The sequence below is a fragment of the Convolutriloba macropyga genome, chromosome 7 (assembly GCF_964194025.1).
Source record: "Convolutriloba macropyga chromosome 7, txConMacr16.3, whole genome shotgun sequence".
NCBI classification, from domain to species: domain Eukaryota; kingdom Metazoa; phylum Xenacoelomorpha; order Acoela; family Convolutidae; genus Convolutriloba; species Convolutriloba macropyga.
The window spans coordinates 14,341,184-14,363,793 of record NC_134474.1 but is presented as its reverse complement, the minus strand read 5'-3'; the positions used below and the strand labels follow the sequence as shown (position 1 = coordinate 14,363,793).

The window sequence follows — 22,610 nt, the reverse complement described above, 5'->3', positions numbered from 1 at the left end:
TTGCCAGCCAATTTTCTATATCAAGCTATAAGTGATAATATCGTACTTTTTAGTTAATGTTCAAACTAAAGTTTGATATTCCATTTTCTCACGCGAAAAAAACTCTCCCAAAAAATTTAAAGATACTAAGACCCTAAAAAAAGATAAGTAGATTTCCGTACCCAATCTATATTTGACTACAAGTTTCCTATAGCGCCTACAAAATCATCAGATGCAGAGATGAGAAAAGCTTTTGCCAGTACAATTTCAAAACGAAAACCTTTATTAAAGGATTATTGCAGAAGTAAAAACTGTGATATAGGTGACAGAATAACTTTCAGAGCAGACAATAACTTAGTACAAAATCTGATCAATAAAGCCAATCATTATGAGAAGCCAACAACTGATAAAATCAAAACAACCCTACTTGCTATGAAAAATCACGCACTACGACTAAATGTGCGCTATGCCAAAAATAGCTTGTGGTTTAGATGGAATGGACTGGAGATATATCTTCCCTAATTGAACAAACATTTAAGATTTCAGGAAAAACTATAGATGTGTGGACAAGTAAAGATTACATTGACAAACTACAAAAAATAGAAACCAATACACTAGAACAAGAACAAGTGCTCGAGATTATTGAAAGCGAATTTATAGAGAAATTTATAGAAATTATAGGGAAAGAAGATGAGAATTAGCTAAAGACTTACCAACCGAAGCGAAAGAATTTTGTAGACCTAAAGTCAATGACCACTTTCCTATGTTTAGAGATAAACTACAAAGCAACCGAATCATAATTAAAGCAGTTGGTGACTTTGTAATTAAGCAAAATAGAAATACAGTTCAAGACAGAGTATCTAGAAAAGTTCTTGGATAATTTTGATATCACACAAAGTGATTTGACTGATGAGGAATTATTTGAGTTAATAGAAAAAATACTTGAGGATAATGATGCTTATTCATATCATTAGTATGAAACTGGCAGAACTAAACATAAATTTCTCCTACCCCTAAAGAAAGACGCTACCTTTAAAAAGCAACGCCCTAGCAAAATACCTGTTCATCTCAAGAGATAAATTAGAAAAGCTAATGGATCAATTAATCCAGGCAGGAATAATCAGAGCGCTCAATGAAAACGACGATATGAATAGTTATTTTGTTAATCCTGTTATCATACTACCTAAGGACTATTTAAAACTAGTTATTGATGCAAGATACCTAAACTCTATAACTGAAACAAGTAATTCTAGTTGGACACTTGAACCACTAAACGCTTTAATGACACGAATAAGTGGAAATATTTTTACAAGTAGTGATTTATCGTCAGCATACAACCAATTACCACTAACTGAAGATACTTAAAAGTTTACAAGTTTTATTGTAGGAGACAGTACACCTATCAAGTAGGTTTCTATGGTCTTAAGCCGTTACCCATTTCTTCAGCAAACTAATGCGTTATGCATTTGGACCTCTTATAAAACGTAAACAAGCCATAACATACATAGACGACATTTTATTACAAGCTAAGGATAAACTAGAAATTTTCACAATAGTAAGAGAATATCACTCATTGCTTCGAAAAGCAAAGCTTAAAGTAGCCCCTAATAAAACGATGTTTTTCTTACGAAAAGTGAAATTTCTAGGACATGGACATTTATATCTAAAGACGGACTATCTCCTATTGCTTCACGCAAAGATGATATGGGAAACCTGAAAACGCCAGAATCGAAAACAGAAGTTTTAGGAATGATGGGTTTCTACCCCCTACATTTTAAACTTTCTCATAGATGCAAAACCTCTATATGATTTAACTAAAGATACAACACTTCAAGTGGTTACCAGTGCACGAAAAGATATTCACGGACCTTAAACGAATTTTCTGTCACGATTTTTCTAACTCATTCCCTTCTAATGATTATCCCTTTCATATACATGCTGATTCATCTAACTTAGGAACATGTCGTGTTCCTATACAAGATTTCCCTGACAGAAAACGCATGATTTCAGCAAACTCGAGAGTATTTGATAAAGCTGAACAAAAGATTTCCCCTCAACATAGAGAACTATGCGGAATAATATCTGCATTACAAACATATGAATTTTATGTTATTGGCTATCTATTTCCAATATATCTTTATTGTGATCACAGACCAAATCTGTTTTTGGTCACGACGAGGACAAATGTCAAGCCGTTTCTTTAAGTATCAAGTTTTTATAACTAAGTTTCAAAACCTGCAAATTATTTACACTGAAGGAAAAAACGTAGCGTTCCCTGATATTCTTAGCCGAAACATTTCCTTAGCAGATGCTAAACTTTATCAACTAGTACACAAAGTAATACCTAAAGATATAAAGTTTTATATTAACGGAAAAGAAGTTAACTACTCTGTATTGCATCAAGACGATAATGACGCAACAGCTAATGACTGTTATCCAATTACTGCTCAGGTCAAAGGTGAAAGAAGGAAACTCCTTAATATAAATGGAGATTTTAGCGTAGATGATGCACCAGACTACGTAGATGAGCACTGTAATGCTATACAAAGTTTTTCTGATTGTTTTCGCTACGGCACACAAATAAGTCAAATAATGAAGTTAACTTCAGAAGTAACAATGCGAGTAACAAAAGTGAGTATGACAATCACTTTTACTCCAAGATTAAAGAACAGCTGAAATAAGTGATGACCGAGAAGGTTATGATGACCGAGATTGGTTAGACCTAGTGGAAGGTAATATTGAAAATTCACTTACTTAACAATTAGAATCTGCTAAAGCCGATTATATTAGAAGTACAAAATCTACGAAAAATTATAGAACCAGAAGCTTTCCAAAACATCTCAGAAAAAGATATGCACACAGATCCATTAGATTTAATAGCGAAAGTTACAGATTTTGCAAAACACGCTAATCTTGACACTGATTTTATTCTTGAAGAACAAATAAACGACTCCGTGATAGATAAAGTTAGACATTGGTTAAAAGTAGGTAAGGCTCCAGAAAAGGACTACACAATTAAATCTAAAACATTACAAGCTTATAGAATAGCTTCAACTTTTTAATTATAGAGTCAATATGGTTTACTCTGTTATTCTGAACCTGGTGAAGAAGGCTCATTTGACGCTAGGATATGTGCATCACCTTCACTATTTATTAAGATATTTGAAGTCGCACATACGCATGACCTTAGTGGTCACAGAGCAGAAAGCACAACTTACAATAGACTTAATCGATATTTCTATTGGCCCGGTATGTTTAAATGGATTGAAATGTAATGCTAGATTGTTTAAGTTGCCAAACTAATAAATCAGCTTCCAAAGATTTAAACGAAGCACCCTTAGAACCATGGGGACAATTAGAAGCCATACCCCTACATACACTTCATATTGACCATAAAGGCTTTAATAGTCCTTAGTAAAGGAACCGACCACTTAGTAAAGGAAATAGATTTTGTCTTGTAATTTTAGATGCTTTCTCTAGCTTTCTACAAGTATATCCTAGCAAGAATGCCGAAGCCCCCGAAACAATACATCAATTAGGGAAATTTATAACTACATTTGGTATACCGCAACAAATAGTACATGATAACGGCAAAGCTTTTATCAGTAATGACTTCGTTCACTACACAAACGAAATGAGAATTACACTATGCCCCCGAATTGCATATTCATCGTGGCCAAACGGCAAAGTAGGAGTACAAAATAATCATTTGAACAATTACTTAGACATTTTATTAGCCAAAGTGGATCTAATTGTTTACACTACACTAATTTACATTACGCTTACAATTTTAGTTTCTTAATGTTATCCTCATCAGAGTCAACGCTTGACGCCAGAAAGCCGTTTGATGCGTCTCAGGAAACCGTCAACCAAATCTACCAGGTGCCAGCCGACACGTGCCAATCATTTAAGCAAAAAAATTTGCCTGATATGGAGGACGTCATGTTAGTCATCTATGTAAATATGTTAAAAATTTTTAAGATTTGCGGAATGGGTGGCCATTCTGCATACATCAACATTAATAGATTAATTACACTTATCTCTTTTCTAATGGTACCATTTTTAGTTTTCATACTTGTGGTTTAATCACTTTACAATCATTCCACTAGCTGTTTTGTTGAAGATAAATTGTCGTTATGTTGAGACAATCAACGGCAAAAAAAATTCTCCACTTATTGTGTGAGTTACAAGAAGATGCGGGAGAAAGCCGTAAGGGAGAAGAGCATTATTACATGCCCAATGAATGCTTCCTCCCTAATGCCAGCGGCAATTCTGAGAGGACCAGAAGAACCATCCACTCAAAGTACATAAATAAAATCAAAGGCAACAGAGGTACATTACCTGGAGCAGTATGAGGAGAAACTCATCAGCTATAAACTGCGGGTGCCACAATGGACCACCACTACAGCAACCCCTACGCAATAAATTAAATAATTATTTTTTACAACAATTATCTTCTACGTTGAAGTCCCAAATTTAGTTTCCCCTCAGCTTAAATTTTCTCTAATGATCATTCAAATGTCTTTTAGACGACGAGGATGAACTGGACTTGCCCCCGGCTAGTCGACAGCCAGGTGTTTCAACTGGTAGACTGGTGCCACAAGGGACAGCAATACCCGCTTTGGGCGAAGTTGAGATGGAATGGGCGGTCGAGTTTTTAAATTACATTTGGATGACGTTGGTGGGAAGATCAAGGGCAAGAAATTGACCACAGTGGTCAATTCAATTAAAAATTATCTGAAAAGTTCCCCGCAATTCAATTCGGAAATGTCTCATTTCCTGGAGAAGTTCAAACAGTAAGTGATTCACCTTTTTCTTTTTGCGAATATAATGTATTTATACTGTTGTTTTGCTTTAGATCTCTTTCGATGAGGACTTCGCAATGCCTGAGTTTTGCAATGCATGAAGATGCATGTAAGAGTTTTGCGATGTATGAAAACGCATATTTTTCATGCATTTTCTGTAATAACCCATTTACATTACACTAATTTACATTACGCTTACAATTTCAGTTTCTTAATGTCATCCTAATAAGAGTCAACGCTTGACGGCAGAAAGCCGTTTGATGTGTCTCAGGCAACTGTCAACCAAATCTAGCATATGCAAGCCGGCACGTGCCAAATCACTTAAGCAAAAAAATTTGCCTGGTATGGAGGACGTCATGTTAGTCATCTATGTAAATATGTTAAAAATTTTTAAGATTTGCGGAACGGGTGGCCATTCTGCATACATCAACATTAATAGATTAATGGATTAATTACACTTATCTCTTTTCTAATGGTACCATTTTCAGTTTTCATACTTGTGGTTTAATCACTTTACAATCATTACACTAGCTGTTTTGTTGGAGATAATTTGGTGTTATGTTGAGACAATCAACGGCAAAAAAATTCTCCACTTATTGCGTGAGTTACAAGAAGATGCGGGAGAAAGCCGTAAGGGAGAAGAGCATTATTACATGCCCAATGAATGCTTCCTCTCTAATGCCAGCGGCAATTCTGAGAGGACCAGAAGAACCATCCACTCAAAGTACATAAATAAAATCAAAGGCAACACAGAGGTACATTACCTGGAGCAGTATGAGGAGAAACTCATCAGCTATAAACTGCGGGTGCGACAATGGACCACCACTACAGCAACCCCTACGCAATAAATTAAATAATTATTTTTTACAACAATTATCTTCTACAATGAAGTCCCAAATTTAGTTTCCCCTCAGCTTAAATTTTCTCTAATGATCATTCAAATGTCTTTTAGACGACGAGGATGAACTGGACTTGCCCCCGGCTAGTCGACAGCCAGGTGTTTCAACTGGTAGACTGGTGCCACAAGGGACAGCAATACCCGCTTTGGGCGAAGTTGAGATGGAATGGGCGGTCGAGTTTTTAAATTACATTTGGATGACGTTGGTGGGAAGATCAAGGGCAAGAAATTGACCACAGTGGTCAATTCAATTAAAAATTATCTGAAAAGTTCCCCGTAATTCAATTCGGAAATGTCTCATTTCCTGGAGAAGTTCATACAGTAAGTGATTCACCTTTTTCTTTTTGCGAATATAATGTATTTATACTGTTGTTTTGCTTTAGATCTCTTTCGATGAGGACTTCGCAATGCATGAGTTTTGCAATGCATGAAGATGCATGTAAGAGTTTTGCGATGTATGAAAACGCATATTTTTCATGCATTTTCTGTAATAACCCATTTACATTACACTAATTTACATTACGCTTAAAATTTCAGTTTCTTAATGTCATCCTAATAAGAGTCAACGCTTGACGGCAGAAAGCCGTTTGATGTGTCTCAGGCAACCGTCAACCAAATCTAGCATATGCTAGCCGGTACGTGCCAAATCACTTAAGCAAAAAAATTTGCCTGGTATGGAGGACGTCATGTTAGTCATCTATGTAAATATGTTAAAAATTTTTAAGATTTGCGGAACGGGTGGCCATTCTGCATACATCAACATTAATAGATTAATGGATTAATTACACTTATCTCTTTTCTAATGGTACCATTTTCAGTTTTCATACTTGTGGTTTAATCACTTTACAATCATTCCACTAGCTGTTTTGTTGGAGATAATTTGGTGTTATGTTGAGACAATCAACGGCAAAAAAATTCTCCACTTATTGTGTGAGTTACAAGAAGATGCGGGAGAAAGCCGTAAGGGAGAAGAGCATTATTACATGCCCAATGAATGCTTCCTCTCTAATGCCAGCGGCAATTCTGAGAGGACCAGAAGAACCATCCACTCAAAGTACATAAATAAAATCAAAGGCAACACAGAGGTACATTACCTGGAGCAGTATGAGGAGAAACTCATCAGCTATAAACTGCGGGTGCGACAATGGACCACCACTACAGCAACCCCTACGCAATAAATTAAATAATTATTTTTTACAACAATTATCTTCTACAATGAAGTCCCAAATTTAGTTTCCCCTCAGCTTAAATTTTCTCTAATGATCATTCAAATGTCTTTTAGACGACGAGGATGAACTGGACTTGCCCCCAGCTAGTCGACAGCCAGGTGCTTCAACTGGTAGACTGGTGCCACAAGGGACAGCAATACCCGCTTTGGGCGAAGTTGAGATGGAATGGGCGGTCGAGTTTTTAAATTACATTTGGATGACGTTGGTGGGAAGATCAAGGGCAAGAAATTGACCACAGTGGTCAATTCAATTAAAAATTATCTGAAAAGTTCCCCGTAATTCAATTCGGAAATGTCTCATTTCCTGGAGAAGTTCATACAGTAAGTGATTCACCTTTTTCTTTTTGCGAATATAATGTATTTATACTGTTGTTTTGCTTTAGATCTCTTTCGATGAGGACTTCGCAATGCATGAGTTTTGCAATGCATGAAGATGCATGTAAGAGTTTTGCGATGTATGAAAACGCATATTTTTCATGCATTTTCTGTAATAACCCATTTACATTACACTAATTTACATTACGCTTAAAATTTCAGTTTCTTAATGTCATCCTAATAAGAGTCAACGCTTGACGGCAGAAAGCCGTTTGATGTGTCTCAGGCAACCGTCAACCAAATCTAGCATATGCTAGCCGGTACGTGCCAAATCACTTAAGCAAAAAAATTTGCCTGGTATGGAGGACGTCATGTTAGTCATCTATGTAAATATGTTAAAAATTTTTTTAAGATTTGCGGAACGGGTGGCCATTCTGCATACATCAACATTAATAGATTAATGGATTAATTACACTTATCTCTTTTCTAATGGTACCATTTTCAGTTTTCATACTTGTGGTTTAATCACTTTACAATCATTACACTAGCTGTTTTGTTGGAGATAATTTGGTGTTATGTTGAGACAATCAACGGCAAAAAAATTCTCCACTTATTGCGTGAGTTACAAGAAGATGCGGGAGAAAGCCGTAAGGGAGAAGAGCATTATTACATGCCCAATGAATGCTTCCTCTCTAATGCCAGCGGCAATTCTGAGAGGACCAGAAGAACCATCCACTCAAAGTACATAAATAAAATCAAAGGCAACACAGAGGTACATTACCTGGAGCAGTATGAGGAGAAACTCATCAGCTATAAACTGCGGGTGCGACAATGGACCACCACTACAGCAACCCCTACGCAATAAATTAAATAATTATTTTTTACAACAATTATCTTCTACAATGAAGTCCCAAATTTAGTTTCCCCTCAGCTTAAATTTTCTCTAATGATCATTCAAATGTCTTTTAGACGACGAGGATGAACTGGACTTGCCCCCAGCTAGTCGACAGCCAGGTGCTTCAACTGGTAGACTGGTGCCACAAGGGACAGCAATACCCGCTTTGGGCGAAGTTGAGATGGAATGGGCGGTCGAGTTTTTAAATTACATTTGGATGACGTTGGTGGGAAGATCAAGGGCAAGAAATTGACCACAGTGGTCAATTCAATTAAAAATTATCTGAAAAGTTCCCCGTAATTCAATTCGGAAATGTCTCATTTCCTGGAGAAGTTCATACAGTAAGTGATTCACCTTTTTCTTTTTGCGAATATAATGTATTTATACTGTTGTTTTGCTTTAGATCTCTTTCGATGAGGACTTCGCAATGCATGAGTTTTGCAATGCATGAAGATGCATGTAAGGGTTTTGCGATGTATGAAAACGCATATTTTTCATGCATTTTCTGTAATAACCCATTTACATTACACTAATTTACATTACGCTTAAAATTTCAGTTTCTTAATGTCATCCTAATAAGAGTCAACGCTTGACGGCAGAAAGCCGTTTGATGTGTCTCAGGCAACCGTCAACCAAATCTAGCATATGCTAGCCGGTACGTGCCAAATCACTTAAGCAAAAAAATTTGCCTGGTATGGAGGACGTCATGTTAGTCATCTATGTAAATATGTTAAAAATTTTTAAGATTTGCGGAACGGGTGGCCATTCTGCATACATCAACATTAATAGATTAATGGATTAATTACACTTATCTCTTTTCTAATGGTACCATTTTCAGTTTTCATACTTGTGGTTTAATCACTTTACAATCATTCCACTAGCTGTTTTGTTGGAGATAATTTGGTGTTATGTTGAGACAATCAACGGCAAAAAAATTCTCCACTTATTGTGTGAGTTACAAGAAGATGCGGGAGAAAGCCGTAAGGGAGAAGAGCATTATTACATGCCCAATGAATGCTTCCTCTCTAATGCCAGCGGCAATTCTGAGAGGACCAGAAGAACCATCCACTCAAAGTACATAAATAAAATCAAAGGCAACACAGAGGTACATTACCTGGAGCAGTATGAGGAGAAACTCATCAGCTATAAACTGCGGGTGCGACAATGGACCACCACTACAGCAACCCCTACGCAATAAATTAAATAATTATTTTTTACAACAATTATCTTCTACAATGAAGTCCCAAATTTAGTTTCCCCTCAGCTTAAATTTTCTCTAATGATCATTCAAATGTCTTTTAGACAACGAGGATGAACTGGACTTGCCCCCAGCTAGTCGACAGCCAGGTGCTTCAACTGGTAGACTGGTGCCACAAGGGACAGCAATACCCGCTTTGGGCGAAGTTGAGATGGAATGGGCGGTCGAGTTTTTAAATTACATTTGGATGACGTTGGTGGGAAGATCAAGGGCAAGAAATTGACCACAGTGGTCAATTCAATTAAAAATTATCTGAAAAGTTCCCCGTAATTCAATTCGGAAATGTCTCATTTCCTGGAGAAGTTCCTACAGTAAGTGATTCACCTTTTTCTTTTTGCGAATATAATGTATTTATACTGTTGTGTTGCTTTAGATCTCTTTCGATGAGGACTTCGCAATGCATGAGTTTTGCAATGCATGAAGATGCATGTAAGAGTTTTGCGATGTATGAAAACGCATATTTTTCATGCATTTTCTGTAATAACCCATTTACATTACACTAATTTACATTACGCTTAAAATTTCAGTTTCTTAATGTCATCCTAATAAGAGTCAACGCTTGACGGCAGAAAGCCGTTTGATGTGTCTCAGGCAACCGTCAACCAAATCTAGCATATGCTAGCCGGTACGTGCCAAATCACTTAAGCAAAAAAATTTGCCTGGTATGGAGGACGTCATGTAAGTCATCTATAAATATGTTAAAAATTTTTAAGATTTGCGGAATGGGTGGCCATTCTGCATACATCAACATTAATAGATTAATGGATTAATTACACTTATCTCTTTTCTAATAGTACCATTTTTAGTTTTCATACTTGTGGTTTAATCACTTTACAATCATTCCACTAGCTGCTTTGTTGAAGATAATTTGGTGTTATGTTGAGACAATCAACGGCAAAAAACTTCTCCTTTTATTGTGAGAGTTACAAGAAGATGCGGGAGAAAGCCGTAAGGGAGAAGAGCATTATTACATGCCCAAGGAATGCTTCCTCCTTAATGCCAGCGGCAATTCTGAGAGGACCAGAAGAACAATCCACTCAAAGTACATAAATAAAATCAAAGGCAACACAGAGGTACATTACTGGGAGCAGTATGAGGAGAAACTCATCAGCTATAAACTGCGGGTGCCACAATGGACCCCCGCTACAGCAACCCCTACGCAATGTATTAAATAATTATTTTTTACAACAATTATCTTCTACGTTGAAGTCCCAAATTTAGTTTCCCCTCAGCTTAAATTTTCTCTAATGATCATTCAAATGTCTTTTAGACGACGAGGATGAACTGGACTTGCCCCCGGCTAGTCGACAGCCAGGTGCTTCAACTGGTAGACTGGTGCCACAAGGAAAAGCAATACCCGCTTTGGGCGAAGTTGAGATGGAATGGGCGGTCGAGTTTTTAAATTACATTTGGATGACGTTGGTGGGAAGATCAAAGGCAAGAAATTGACCACAGTGGTCAATTCAATTAAAAACTATCTAAAATGTTCCCCGCAATTCAATTCGGAAATGTCTCATTTCCTGGAGAAGTTCAAACAGTAAGTGATTCACCTTTCTTTTTGCGAATATAATGTATTTATACTGTTGTTTTGCTTTAGATCTCTTTCGATGAGGACTTCGCAATGCATGAGTTTTGCAATGCATGAAGATGCATGTAAGAGTTTTGCGATGTATGAAAACGCATATTTTCATGCATTTTCTGTAATAACCCATTTACATTACACCAATTTACATTACGCTTACAATTTCAGTTTCTTAATGTCATCCTCATAGGAGTCAACGCTTGACGGCAGAAAGCCGTTTGATGTGTCTCAGGCACGAAATCTAGCATATGCAAGCCGGCACGTGCCAATCACTTAAGCAAAAAAAATTTGCCTGGTATGGAGGACGTCATGTTCGTCATCTATGTAAGTATATTGAAAAATTTAAGATTTGCGGAATGGGTGGCCATTCTGCATACATCAACATTATTAGATTAATGGATTAATTACACTTATCTCTGTGCTAATGGCACAATATTTAGTTAACACACTTGTCCTGGTTTAATTACTTTACAATCATTCCACTAGCTGTTTTGTTGAAGATAATTTGGCGTCATGTTTAGACAATCAACGACAAAAAAACTCAACTTATTGTGTGAGTTACAAGAACATGCAGGAGAAAGCCGTAAGGGAGAAGAGCACTATTACATGCCCAATGAATGCTTCCTCCCTAATGCCAGCGGCAATTCTGAGAGGTCCAGAAGAACCGTCCACTCAAATTACAAATAAATTCTAAGGCAACACAGGTACATTATTGGGAGCAGTATGAAGAGAAACTCATTAGCTATAAACTGCGGGTGCCACAATGAACCCCCATTACAGCATCCCCTATGCAATGTATTAAATAATTATTTTTTCTACAACAATTATCTTCTACATTGAAGTCCCAAATTTAGTTTAGGTCAAATTGCTGGCACTTTTCCACTCCCCTCACCTTAAATTTTCTACAATGATCATTCAAATGTCTTTTAGACGACGAGGATGAACTGGACGTGTCCCCGGCTAGCCCACAGCCAGGTCCTTCAACTGCTAGCCTCGTGCCACAAGGGACAGAAACCCCCGCTATGGGCGAAGTTAAGATGGAATGGACGGTCGAGTTTTTAAAATTACATTTGGGTGACGTTGGTGGGAAGATCAAGGGCAAGAAATCGACCACCGTGGTCAATTCAATTGAAAATTATCTAAAAATTTTCCGCAATTCAATTCGGAAATGTCTCATTTCCTGCAAAAGTTTGAACAGCAAGTGATTCACCTTTTTCTGTTTGCGAACATAATGTATTTATACTGTTGTTTTGCTTGAGATCTCTTTCGATGAGGACTTCGCGATGCATGAACTTTGCGATGAATGAAGATGCATGTAAATGCTTTGCGATGCATGAAAATGCATGTTTTCACGCATTTTCTGAAATAACCCATATACATTAGACTAATTTACATTACGCTTACAATTTCAGTTTCTTAATGTCATCCTCATCAGAGTCAACGCTTGACGGCATAAAGCCGTTTGATGTGTCTCGGGCAACCGTCAACCAAACCTACCATGTGCCAGTCGGCACGTGCCCACCATTTAAGCAAAAAATTTGCCTGATATGGAGGACGTCATGTTCGTCATCTATGTAAGTATGTTGAAAATTTCAAGGTTTGCGGAATGGGTGGCCATTCTGCATTTATCAACATTAATAGATTAATGGATTAATTACACTTATCTCTGTGCTAATGGTACCATTTTTAGTTTACACACTTGTCGTGGTCTAATCACGTTACAATCATTCCACTAGCTGTTTTGAAGAAGATAACTTGGCGTCCTGTTTAGACAATCAACGGCAAAAAAAAGTCTCCACTTATTGTGTGAGTTAAGTTGCGCGAGAAAGCCGCAAGGGAGACGAGAATTATTACGTGTCCAATGAATGCTTCCTCCCTAATGACAGCGGCAATTCTGAGAGGGCCAGAAGAACAGTCAACTCAAAATACAAATAAAATCCAAGGCAAAGAGGTACATTATTGGGAGCAGTATGAAGAGAAACCCATCTGCTATAAACTGCGGGTGCCGCAATGGACCCCGTTACAGCAGCCCCTATGCAATGTATTAAACCACGACAAGTGTGTAAACTAAAAATGGTACCATTAGCACAGAGATAATCTATTAATGTTTATGTACACAGACAGGCCACCCATTCCGCAAATCTTAAAATTTTCAACACACTTATATAGATGAGCAACAAGACGTGCTCCATATTAGTCAAATTTTTTTCTGCTTAAATGATTGGAACGTGCCGACTGGCACATGGTAGATTTGGTTGACGGTTGCCTGAGACACATCAAACGGCTTTCTGCCCTCAAGCGTTGACTCTGATGAGGATGACATTAAGAAACTGAAATTGTAAGCGTAATGTAAATTAGTGTAATGCAAATGGGTTATTATAGAAAATGCATGAAAACATGCATTTTCATGCATCGCAAAACTCTTACATGCATGTTCATGCATCGCAAAATTCAAGCATCGCGAAGTCTTCATCGAAAGAGATCTAAACCAAAACAACAGTATAAATACATTATATTCGCAAAGAAAAACGTGAATCACTTACTGTTTAACCTTCTCCAGGAAATGAGACATTTTCGAATTGAATTGTGGGGAACTTTTCTGATAATTTTTAATTGAATTGACCACCGTTGTCAATTTCTTGCCCTTGATCTTCCCACCAACGTCATCCAAATGTTAATTTTAATTTGAATTGACCACGGTTTAATGGATTAATTACACATATCTCTGTGCTAATGGTACCATTTTTAGTTTACGCACTTGTCGTGGTTTAATCACTTTACAATCATTCCACTAGCTGTTTTGTTGAATCAAGGGCAAAAAACTCCGCTTGTGTGAGTTACAAGAAGATGCGGGAGAAAGTCGTAAGGGTGAAGAGCATTATCACGTGCCCAATGAATGCTTCCTCCCTAATGCCAGCGGTAATTCTGAGAGGGCCAGAAGAACCGTCCACTTAAAATACAAACAAAATGAAAGGCAACACAGAGGTACACTATTGAGAGCAGTATGAAGAGAATCTCATCTGCTATAAATTGCGGGTTGTGACGAACACCGTTTCCAACAATACACTTGGTAAGTTCTTACTAATCTTGTTCTTACTAAGATGTGTATAAAGGACACTGTTTATAATGGCTAATTATTTTGTATTAGTTAATATTCATTGCACTGTATAAAGCCCTGAGCGTAGCTCTTGTAGCTTTTTAGACTTTAGTAGTCCTTTAGAGTGATTTTCTAAAAATACTTTTCTACCTTCAGGTTAAGGCCTTCCGAGTTTAAATCTATTTCTATACTTGTAAGCTTTATTCGTAGTTTGTCTATATTTAGTGTAGGTATTCGGATATATTGTTTTAAATGTATAATCTCGTTTTAGCATTCCGTTAGATAACCTGTTTTGTAAAAATTTCTCTATCTTTTTGTTATTACAACTTTATTCACTATGTGAGTGTGGTGTTAGATTACTACAATACTCTGATGTGCATTTCTTTTGATTATCTCGTAGTAGACCTAACTTTAGTGATAAGAGTATTTGCGTTTTTGTTCCGAAAAGTATTTCATAAGGGGTATATCCTGTGCTATAGTTTACATCGCTATTGTGCGAAAATGCAAATTCACTGGTGTACTCAGAGCAATTAGATCCACTTTGGCTAATAAAATGTCTTAAGTAATTAGTCAAATGTTTGTTTTGCACTTCTACTTTGCCGTTTGTCCACGGTGAATATGCAGTTCAGGGGCATAGTGTAATTACCATTTTAATGGTAGCGTCTTTCTTTACGGGTAGATAAATTTTATGTTTAGTTCTGCCGAAATCATACTTATGATGTGAATAAACATCATTATCCTCAAGTATTATTTCTATTAACTCAAATAATTCCTCATCAGTTAAATCACTTTGTGTGAAATCAAAATTATCCAAGAACTTTTCGAGATACTCTATGTCTTGAGCTGTATTTCTATTTTGCTTAATTACAAAGTCACTAATTGCTTTATATATGATTCGGTTGCTTTGTAGTTTATCTCTAAACTTGGGAAACTAGTCATTGACTTTATGTCTCCATAATTCTTTAGCTTCGTTTGGTAGGTCGGTAGCTAATTCTCTTTCATCTTCTTTGCATTTCTCTATCAATTCGCTTTCAATAATCTCGAGCAACTCTTCTTGTTCTAGTGTATTGGTTTCTATTTTTTGTAGTTTCTCAATGTCATCTTTACTTGCATACACATAGATAGTTATTCCTGAATTCTTAAATGTTTGTTCAATTAGGGAAGATATATCTCTCCAGTCTATTCCATCTTAACCACAAGCTATTTTTGGCATAGTTATACAGCGTAAATTTAGTCCTAGAGCGTGATTTTTGATAGCAAGTAGGGGTACGGTTGTTTTGATTCTATCAGTTGTTGGCTTCTCATAAAGCTTGGCTTTAGTGGTCAGATTATATACTAAGTTATTGTCTGCTCTGAAAGTTATTAGGTCACCTATATCACAGCTTCTACTTTTGCAATAATCCTGTAATAAAGGTTTTCATTTTAAAATTGTATTGGCAAAGCCTTTTCTCATCTCTGCATCTGATATTGTTTGTGCTATAGGAATATTGGAGTCAAATATAGATTGGGTACGGAAATCTACGTATCTATTTTTTAGGGTCCTAGTATCTTTCAATATTTTTGGGAGTTTTCTTCGCGTGAGAAAATGGAAAATCCTAGCATTTCACCTTATTAAATAGTGTTTTTCAGACTGTTGTGGCCCTATATCCATCTCTGTTTATTATTTTCCTGCTCATGAGATTTCACATCTTCCACGAGGCGAGTAGTGATCATCTTCTCATCTCTGATTCTCAGACTCACAGTGTGCGAAATAACACTACCATCGCGTTTGGAGTTGTGAATGTGCTAACTTTGCCAGGCGGACAAATCAGACACTTGTACAATTTTCTTCCAAAACCTGGTCATTACAAATCGGTAATCTTACTCATCGGTGGAAACGACAGCTATCTTCGTGGTGGTAACGTCTCCACAACACCAGCTCAGTAAGTTGCAAACGAGCTGAAAGCACCAGCCGACATTCTGTCCGATCGTACAGAGGAAGTTTACGTGATTGGAACTCCAGAAAGATATAAAACCCGCAACGCCCCAAATCAGTCAACCATCTTCTCTTTGGCCTAAGTCGCAACGCTCACTGGAATTATAGATCAGTTTCTAAATACTTGTGGTCGATACATTCTTGAGGACGGAGTCCACTTATCATCAGACGGACTCAAAACCTAAAGAAGCTATTCAAGGAGAAGATCTTGTTTGAGTCCTAGAACGTCGACAAAGACAACGAAGGACACAAATCAGTTTCTTTCTGTGGTTCACGTGAACAACCCCTCTGCATTTGTGGACACTTACCCCTTGAAAGGTCAGTAGTAATTGTAGTAGTAGTAAAATACTTGAAATTGCTCCTGATCCCTTCCCAGCTCAATTGTCCTGGTATCTCTCCGCAGATACCTTAAGGTTTCATAGGCGAGTTAACAGGACACCCCGTCCCTCAGCAATACCCTACCTAAACACAAAGCTACATCTCCGACATGACCCAGTGCAAGTCCTGCGAGCGCAGAATAACATCCCCATGCTATTTTTGTGGCTGTACAATGCATTTTACTAAGGATTGCACCGGATGAGGACGCGCAAATCATGGTCTGAAACGGCTGCAAACCTAAGAAAATCAGCAATATTCGCAGCACAGAGAACAGCCCAATGGCAGCGAATATCAAAGCTCTCGAAGCAAAGATGTCTCTCTGACTTCATGAAAACCATGGAACAATCTGCTATCAAAGCTGATGAACTGAAAGCTGAAATGACGAAACTGAAGACAGAGTCACAACCACCCAGCAACAGTTACGCAAGCAAAGTCGGTGATGCAACGGCCGGCAGAAGGACCTTTGATAATACTCTCAAACGGTCATTGGGAATCAGAATGAAGGGCGTGCCCGAAGCACCTGATGATACAACAGACTGGCTTCAGGATGACAAGAAGAATGTTCTCGACAAAATGGATCAGCTAGGCGTTGAAGCAAAGTTAACCAGGTTGACCAGACTCGGTAAAAAAGAAAGAACCCCGGACCATCATAATCAACATTGATAACGAACTCGAGAAAAAAGTAATGGTGAAATCAGCCCATAAGCTGAAAGGTTATTCCAGAATTCCAAACCCTGTCTTCATAAGTCACGAACTGAGCAAAGAAGATATGAAAAAGGAGAACGAGGCTGTCATCCTCAGACGCAAAATGATTGCAGATGGTTTCAATTCAAAACATCTACGCATCAGGAACCTTAAACTTCAGAAACTAGTTGACAAAACCTGGACCATAGTCTCTACCGTAAAAGAACAAAAGTGACTATACTCGGGTATCACCAAAATATCACCAGATATGCACATTCTGAGCTTCAATGTTCGTAACACACTCTCCTTCGAAAGACTTCGCAAATTCTGTCCATGAGGGCAATTACGACAATCTGCCTGTCCGAAACATGGCTAGTCCCTGAAGTACTTTTTCTTACAAACCACTGTATATAGAGTTGACAAACTCAGCTCAGTCATCAAAACGAAACATGGAGGTGTCTTGAGAGGCATTAAGCCCTCAATCTCACACGAACTAGTGCAATTGGTGCCACCTTCGAGGAATCTCTTGTCATTAGAGTAAACGCTTCCCAACATTTTCTCATATGTTGCCTCTACAATCCCCCTGTAAATAGTCCCTTCCGATGGAAACGTGATAAATTAATTGCTCTTCTCAACGGATTTCTCAATGTAAACAAGGATTTCTAGATTGCAAATTTGTCGTCATTACCGGAGATCTTAATTTCTCTTAGACCTCGTGGGACAGCATGGAATCAACCGACGACTACGAACAAAGCATTTTGGAAATTCTTTGTGAGCAAGGTTTCATCCAGATTCTGGAACACAACAACGAAAAGTCTCTCGACGTCTTCCTTTGTAATGACGACAAAAAAGTTCACATCTCCGAGGAGGACAAACAGATCGCATCCCGCTACCACGTATCCGACAACCCTGCATACGTCACCACTATCCAACTGAATGTCAATAGATGGACCCCTGTAAAACTCCAGAAAGTTTACAGCCTTAAATCAGCGAATTGGGAATCATTTGTCACTGCAACTCTTGAAAACCCTTTTCAGCCACACTGCTACAGCAATGTCGACGTTCTCCTTCAAACTTGGTACTCATGGTTCCATGGCATCATGGAGGACGATTTGAAGAAAGTCACCAAACACAGAAAGTCCCAGTCACCCTGGATTACCAGCAAAACATCCCACTTGCAAAACCTTCTCAAGACAAAAAAGAAGAAGAAGAATACCTTCAATGTGTCACAAGCTCTCAAAATTAAGAAACTGGAGAAACAGGTAAGCGAATCAATAGAGGATGATCTAAAGTTAAACGAAGCAAAGGTCTTTGAGATTGGCTACTCATTTGGGACAGTCCTGATGTATTGAAAAATCAAACACTGATGAACTCACAACAGAAATTTGTTGCGTAAAATAAACAATGATATCTGAGAAAAATAGTGATCTTTGTTTGTGATGCAGTTTTATGAGTAACTTTTTCAATCTTTGTTACCGAGTAAATTGAAAGGAATAAAATAAATCATTAAATAGAGAATTTTTGTGCGTATTAAACTAAAACTTTTGCTTAGATTTTCCGTTCTAAATGCACTAAACGTATTATTTCTCAGAAATACCAAAACCGATTTCCCACTAAGAATAACTTTCAAAATGGCTCAAAAGAGTTCGCTTAGCCTAAAAAAAACTCGGTTTTTTAAACGGATTGGTTTAGATTGGTGACCCAGACTAAGACCTGCAAACAAATAGAGATAGATTTGCCGAGCCTTTATGATGTGCTTTTTGCCTTTGAACGACACGATGTTACGCTGCTTAAATCTTGAATATCTTGAATAAAGATTGCGATAGAGTGTTTATCATCACCTATATTTTTGTTGCCGCATTCTACAGAGCTACCTTTAGTAAAATAAAGCCTACTTGCACAGCGTTTGTAAGCCTCATTGTCACACACCAGAATTTGGTGAAAATCATTACTAATCGAGTTAATCAGATAACTTTCGTTTGATTTATTTCTCGCAACACTATACTCATAAGCCGGGAGTTCCAATTTAGACCACGTAAAGATTGGCAACTGACTCAGTTGTGGTTCCTGGAACAAATCTCAACAGAATGCGACACGGCGAAACAGGCAATCAGCTAAATCACGGGTTTCAAGTCTCAACGGATCGCAAATTAGACAATGCCGGGGATGTGGGTGGAGAGGCCTTTACTGCGATTCCGAGTCTTCCAACCGGTCCTTCAGGGCCATCAGGAAGTGGCGTCACAATAAGATAATTGGATTGCAGATAATGGTGGATTGAAACCATCAACTTAGGATTCGCAAAATCGACATTGTTGAAGGGTCGACCGAAACAAATGAGAGCCAGAGCAAAACTCCAAAACTGTAAGACTGATCCAACTGCAAACTTTCTCACCAAATTTTGATGCAGTAAATTAATACAACCGGCAAATCCAGAAACCCCTTTACTTTTTTTCGGTTGTTTAGGAACATCGTTAATTAATTTCATTTATCCCTCGTCACCGATAATCTTCCATATTTTTTTGTTTTGTCAAAAAAAGCAAATTTGAAAAGTTTTGGCCGATATTTAGAATTGAACAATTAGCAGAAGTACGTATTGGTATCTCTGAATTGGAAAAAGCTGTATACGCCTTATATCTCACGAAGCAAAAAAGTGTTTGAATATATTGAATAAATTCAAAAAAAAGAAAAATTGCAGAACTTTATAGAAAACAGATTGCATATCTTTACTTGTATTTAAAAAACACGTGGAATAGCGAAAAAGAAAAAAGTCACTCTGGTGTTTTTGTCAAGTTTTTCAAATTTCGGAGGAAGAAATCAGATAAATCCGATTTTCCAAATTTTTATAAATTCATTAGGTTCGGAGTTTGAGCAAAGCCCGCGTCAATCATGTAAAAAAACATTACATTATATGGTTTTCATATTAGCTGCCAGTTCACTGCATTACGCCATAAAAACTTTGCCTCAAGCGTTACAAGACCATTATAAAGAAGGGATTTATGCAATACCGGGTCTAACGGTTTAACCCTAACGCTGTAAAAGTCCGAAAAACTGATCAGTTCCAGTTGAGTCGTTTCTTCCGTGATAAAAACCGCCTAGTTACATGGCATGATATGGTGAACAATTCATTGTCGCGTCATCGCAGCAATGAAAATCAGCATTTAACACCATCGCATCTAATTCCAGTGCTTGAAAAGTATCACGAGCGTATAGAAGCTATCGTGTATTGCCCCAGAGACTGAACTCCTGATATTAACAGTGAGCTCAAGCGTAGTACTCTAGTCACCATCCATATAGTGAAAGACATTGTGTCTAGAGGTAAACAAAATGATCGTAGTTTACTTAAAGAGTACAGAGCGTTACATCAGAAGACTGCGCTTCAGTTGAAAACACTCATAATAGTGTTAGCACATAGCAACCTCCGGTCCTTGATAACACGCTCCCGACCGAAAAAACTTTCTAAGCGTCGTCGTAAAACGGTTCGCACCCGTCATGCGTTCGAAAAGGCGGAACTCACCCAAGACTTTGATAACCTGAATGTTTCGTAGTCATGCGTTATTGTTGGGGTCTACCCGCTGACTGGCGGTGTGACTTCGTTTACTTTTGAGTTACGGGTTAGTTTGTGGTTGGTTCTCTCCAACAGCGCTTTACTAAACATTTCGCTCCCCAATTTTTGCGTTATTCACTAGCGTCCGTTTTCCGCAGGTTATCTGGTTTCATTATTCCGTTTCCGTCTTTTTGTTTCCGTCTCACCGTATTTCTTTCTGTTCCCCGTTTATCTGTTGTATGATGTAGTATATTGAGTTTTTGCTGTAGTAAAATGTTTCCGCTAGTATGCTGGTCTAGGGTGTGACTTGAGTTTGTTCCGGAGTTACGGCTAATAAATTTCCTGACTTTTTCGACCTTTGGTTATACTACTTTGTTGCCGTAAATTGTTTTGATGTTGGCAGATAAAGCCCCATAATGACTTGTGCTAGCTCGCCTGGCAGTAGCTTCTCTCCCTCTTTCTAGGGTGTGACTTAAGTTTGTTCTGGAGTTAAGGCTATTCTGTTTGGTTGAGTTTATTGCTGTGGTCTGCTAGCATTGTTCTTCCCGCCTCCTCGCTCGTTGCTTAAAGTCTTCCTCACGTGCTATTCCGGCTTTCCGTCCCGTCGCGCGCTACCCGCTTGCCCGTACCGTTTCCACGCTTAGTCGCGCGCCGTCCGCCCCACCCGTGCCAATTTCCTGCTTCGTCGCGCGCTGTTTGCCCGACGCTCCCGTTCGTCCGGTTTCCCGTTGCGTCGTGCGTTACTCGTTCGGCGTCTCTTCCCGTCCGTCCCATCTCCCTTTCTATCCCGTGTCGCGCTTTCTGCGATCACCACTCTTTCTTTTTTCGCCGGGTACTACTGTACTCGAGGAAAAACTTTGCTCTTTGGTGGTTTGCTAGGCAAACCGTCATACTAGGGTTCGGTTTAACCCATTTATGTTGTGTATGTGTGTGTAGTTTTGTTATAGTACCAAATTAAACTTTTGGTTCCTGTTTCGATAAGATTATGGCAACATTGTAGTACAAATTCAACAAACTTTATAGTGCGAGGGCAAAATTAGAGGCTGAGCTTAATAACATCTTTGGTGAAATTAACAGTGCTGTGGATAAGCAAGAGAGGAATTTTAAGATCGAACGTCTGATTGCGAAGTCCAAAGATGCTTTCACTTAAGTAGTTGATAAGAACGAAGAGCTCTTTGATCTGGCACCAAAGACTGAAGATCCAGATGCTGTAGAACCTTGAAAAATGCTTAGAGACTGTAACTAACAAAACTGACGAGTTCATTGCTGCTGCTCGAGTGTACATCAATTCGGTCCAAGACAAAGAGCAAGCAGAGCAGTATACCTCTCACCATCCAAGATCAGATTCACACATGATTTCAAAAATAATCAAAACAGCGTCAACGAGAATAAGAAATATCAAGACTTAAAAGGCAGGATGGCCGAGCGGTCTAAGGCGCTGCGTTCAGGTCGCAGCATTTTCAGATGCATGGGTTCGAATCCCACTCCTGTCAGCTGTTTTTGCATAGCAGCGTTGTTAGCTTCATAGCCAACAATAACACGCCCCAAACACAGCCCGACAACTGTCTCAAGCAACAATGCACTTCGATGGTTTACAGTTAGATCACCAATTCCCTCGCAGGTCGCGCATGCCGGGACTGTTGAATTTAGTCAGGCCTCCGCATTCATCACCTTTAAATGCACTTGCAAATGCTCCGCTAGCACATAATCCGCCACAAGCATACATCTACCTGCCCTCCCATCCACCGTTTTAAACCCCGTACCACCGCATTTCCCGTTAATCCCACCAGCATTCCGTTTTGCTCCTTCGCCGCCACAAGCACTCCCCTACACGCCAATAACCCCGTGGCGAATAATGTCAACCCGTTACCCCTTCCTCCGCCTGCACAATTCATTTCCTCCGCAAACAATTTTGTACCACAATTAATTCATCCAAAAATGTGGAACAAAGAGAAGTCTTAAACATCTCTTT

General features: G+C 38.4%; 1 non-coding gene across 1 annotated transcript; it reads left to right on the top strand.

The window, feature by feature from the left end:
• Nucleotides 1-22,049: 22,049 nt before the first annotated feature.
• Nucleotides 22,050-22,131, top strand: Trnal-cag (transfer RNA leucine (anticodon CAG)). The gene has a single exon. It is a non-coding gene; the product is annotated as a tRNA-Leu (tRNA).
• The last annotated feature ends 479 nt before the right edge of the window (nt 22,132-22,610 follow it).